Here is a 4,606-nt window from a genome sequence, read left to right as displayed (position 1 = left end):
CTTTATGAACTGGTATAATGCTGTAGTAACAGTCTGTTACTATATGAACTGGTATAATGCTGTAGTAACAGTCTGTTACTTTATGAACTGGTATAATGCTGTAGTAACAGTCTGTTACTATATGAACTGGTATAATGCTGTAGTAACAGTCTGTTACTATATGAACTGGTATAATGCTGTAGTAACAGTCTGTTACTATATGAACTGGTATAATGCTGTAGTAACAGTCTGTTACTTTATGAACTGGTATAATGCTGTAGTAACAGTCTGTTACTTTATGAACTGGTATAACACTGTAATAACAGTCTGTTACTTTATAATGAACTGGTATAATGCTGTAGTAACAGTCTGTTACTATATGAACTGGTATAATGCTGTAGTAACAGTCTGTTACTATATGAACTGGTATAATGCTGTAGTAACAGTCTGTTACTATATGAACTGGTATAATGCTGTAGTAACAGTCTGTTACTTTATGAACTGGTATAATGCTGTAGTAACAGTCTGTTACTATATGAACTGGTATAATGTTGTAGTAACAGTCTGTTACTATATGAACTGGTATAATGCTGTAGTAACAGTCTGTTACTATATGAACTGGTATAATGCTGTAGTAACAGTCTGTTACTATATGAACTGGTATAATGCTGTAGTAACAGTCTGTTACTATATGAACTGGTATAATGCTGTAGTAACAGTCTGTTACTTTATGAACTGGTATAATGCTGTAGTAACAGTCTGTTACTATATGAACTGGTATAAATGCTGTAGTAACAGTCTGTTACTATATGAACTGGTATAATGCTGTAGTAACAGTGCTGAACTGGTAGTAAACAGTCTGTTACTATATGAACTGGTATAATGCTGTAGTAACAGTCTGTTATAATGCTTAACAGTATGAACTGGTATAATGCTGTAGTAACAGTCTGTTACTTTATGAACTGGTATAATGCTGTAGTAACAGTCTGTTACTTTATGAACTGGTATAATACTGTAGTAACAGTCTGTTACTTTATGAACTGGTATAATGCTGTAACAGTCTGTTACTTTATGAACTGGTATAATGCTGTAGTAACAGTCTGTTACTTTATGAACTGGTATAATGCTGTAGTAACAGTCTGTTACTTTATGAACTGGTATAATGCTGTAGTAACAGTCTGTTACTATATGAACTGGTATAATGCTGTAGTAACAGTCTGTTACTATATGAACTGGTATAATGCTGTAGTAACAGTCTGTTACTTTATGAACTGGTATAATGCTGTAGTAACAGTCTGTTACTTTATGAACTGAGTATAATGTATAATGCTGTAGTAACAGTCTGTTACTTTATGAACTGGTATAATGCTGTAGTAACAGTCTGTTACTTGGTATGAACTGGTACTTTAATAATGCTGTAGTAACAGTCTGTTACAGAACTGGTCTGTAGTAACAGTCTGTTACTGAACTGGTATAATGCTGTAGTAACAGTCTGTTACTATATGAACTGGTATAATGCTGTAGTAACAGTCTGTTACTAACTGGTATAATGCTGAAACAGTCTGTTACTATATGAACTATAATGCTGTAGTAACAGTCTGTTACTATATGAACTGGTATAATGCTGTAGTAACAGTCTGTTACTTTATGAACTGGTATAATGCTGTAGTAACAGTCTGTTACTATATGAACTGGTATAATGCTGTAGTAACAGTCTGTTACTATATGAACTGGTATAATGCTAAACAGTCTGTTACTTTATGAACTGGTATAATGCTGTAGTAACAGTCTGTTACTATATGAACTGGTATAATGCTGTAACAGTAACAGTCTGTTACTATATGAACTGGTATAATGCTGTAGTAACAGTCTGTTACTATATGAACTGGTATAATGCTGTAGTAACAGTCTGTTACTATATGAACTGGTATAATGCTGTAGTAACAGTCTGTTACTATATGAACTGGTATAATGCTGTAGTAACAGCGTGTTATTTTTTATTTAACCTTTATTTCACTTGTTTAACCTGTTTAATAACAGTGTGTTACTTTATGAACTGGATCAGAACAGTTGTTCTCCAGGACCGAAGAGGAAGGACCCTGGTATAAAGTCAATAAAAACACAAGGATCATTCACATTTTTTTATTGGTTAGGTCATCCAGCTACCTTACCGTTCAAATAGTTAAAATTATTTGAAATATAAATCTTCAAGGATAAAAGCCAAACTAAAAGTGAAACTTCAAAAGCAAAACAAAAAATATTATTTCACGAATGAAACAAACAAACAAACTCAAAAGCTCCTAAACTGTAAAGCACAAAACGTCAGACAAAACCAAAACAGTCATTCCAATTTGTATCACTACACATAACATCATAATAATAATAATAATAATAATAATAATAATAATAATAATAATAATAATAATAATAATAAACATATTAATAAATGAATGTGTACAGCATCGATACAAAACATGTGCAGGAATAGATTAGACAGACTGGTGACACACATCATGATGGTTCTCACTCAACTGATCCACTCTCTTCATCTATTTATTTCACTTCTTTTCTCTGGGGTTTCCCAGGGCTTCTCCCAGGGGTGGGGTGTGAGTTAGGGTGGTGGGTGTTGTATTCTGTCGTAAGTAAGGCTTATGATGACGAAGACGACGACGACGGCGGGTCTAGACACCGAAGGTGTTCTCTCCACTGTACGCCACGTATAAAAACCCGTCCTCGTCCTTCTCCTTCTCGTACAGCTGTCCCATGGTGATGCTGCAACGGGAGGTCACAACCAAACACAGTTAGGAGGAGGAGGAGGAAATGGGAGAAGTAAACAGACTGCGGCCCAAATGCCAACCTATTCCCTATACACGGCTCACCATAGGGCTCTGGTCAAAATGTAGTGCACTATGTAGGGGGAGTAGGGTGCCGTTTGGGACACACAGCCACATACTACTGAAGTGAACGGAGGGGATGGAATGTTGCAGTAGGTCTAAACGCTGCATAGTGTTGAGTCCCCGTCAACAGAATGAAGACATGTATCTGAAATACCAGTAGAGTGACTGGTATCAGCTGCAGGCTGTTTGGTCATGTCTGTTCATTGTTTACTGCGGTTGTGTTGACAGGACACTAATACATCTTTAGGCAGGGATTCAACTCATAGAGCAGCGCGCTGGACAGCCCACAATGTGGCTTTTTAAAAAGGGCGTTTTACCCAACGTTTTGCTGAGATCGCATTGATGGCTCAATCTGAATATACCTTTAAGGATGCTATAACGTGGACCTAACACCACCCAGATTGATGGCTCAATCTGAATATACCTTTAAGGATGCTATAACGTCGATCTAACACCACCCAGATTGATGGCTCAATCTGAATATACCTTTAAGGATGCTATAACGTGGATCTAACACCACCCAGATTGATGGCTCAATCTGAATATACCTTTAAGGATGCTATAACGTGGATCTAACACCACCCAGATTGATGGCTCAATCTGAATATACCTTTAAGGATGCTATAACGTGACCTATAACCACCCAGATTGATGGCTCAATCTGAATATACCTTTAAGGATGCTATAACGTGGACCTAACAGATTGATGGCTCAATCTGAATATACCTTTAAGGATGCTATAACGTGGACCTACCCAGATTGATGGCTCACCACCCAGATTGATGGCTCAATCTGAATATACCTTTAAGGATGCTATAACGTGGACCTAACACCCAGATTGATGGCTCAATCTGAATATACCTTTAAGGATGCTATAACGTGGACCTAACACCACCCAGATTGATGGCTCAATCTGAATATACCTTTAAGGATGCTATAACGTGGACTCTAACACCACCCAGATTGATGGCTCAATCTATACCTTTAAGATGCTATATACCTTTAAGATTGATGGCTCAATCTGAATATACGTGGATGCTATAACGTGGACCTAACACCACCCAGATTGATGGCTCAATCTGAATATACCTTTAAGGATGCTATAACGTGGACCTAACACCACCCAGATTGATGGCTCAATCTGAATATACCTTTAAGGATGCTATAACGTGATCTAACACCACCCAGATTGATGGCTCAATCTGAATATACCTTTAAGGATGCTATAACGTGGATTGATGGCTCAATCTGAATATACCTTTAAGGATGCTATAACGTGGACCTACCCAGATTGATGGCTCAATCTGAATATACCTTTAAGGATGCTATAACGTGACCTAACACCACCCAGATTGATGGCTCAATCTGAATATACCTTTAAGGATGCTATAACGTGACCTAACACCACCCAGATTGATGGCTCAATCTGAATATACCTTTAAGGATGCTATAACGTGGACCTAACACCACCCAGATTGATGGCTCAATCTGAATATACCTTTAAGGATGCTATAACGTGACCTAACACCACCCAGATTGATGGCTCAATCTGAATATACCTTTAAGGATGCTATAACGTGGACCTATACCCAGATTGATGGCTCAATCTGAATATACCTTTAAGGATGCTATAACGTGACCTAACACCACCCAGATTGATGGCTCAATCTGAATATACCTTTAAGGATGCTATAACGTGGACCTAACACCACCCAGATTGATGGCTCAAT

At 37.5% G+C, this 4,606-nt stretch overlaps 1 long non-coding RNA gene across 1 annotated transcript; it reads right to left on the bottom strand.

Annotated features, from left to right (window-relative positions):
- Nucleotides 1-2,107: 2,107 nt before the first annotated feature.
- On the bottom strand, nt 2,108-3,794 carry LOC135565227 (uncharacterized). Its single transcript, XR_010461402.1, has 2 exons — nt 3,738-3,794; nt 2,108-3,486 (listed from the first exon to the last, which is right to left on the bottom strand). It is a non-coding gene; the product is annotated as an uncharacterized LOC135565227 (long non-coding RNA).
- Nucleotides 3,795-4,606: the final 812 nt, after the last annotated feature.

The sequence above is a fragment of the Oncorhynchus nerka genome, linkage group LG27 (genome assembly GCF_034236695.1).
Source record: "Oncorhynchus nerka isolate Pitt River linkage group LG27, Oner_Uvic_2.0, whole genome shotgun sequence".
Lineage (NCBI taxonomy): Eukaryota > Metazoa > Chordata > Actinopteri > Salmoniformes > Salmonidae > Oncorhynchus > Oncorhynchus nerka.
The sequence above is the reverse complement of the archived record's forward strand: the minus strand, read 5'-3'. Positions and strand labels throughout refer to the sequence as shown.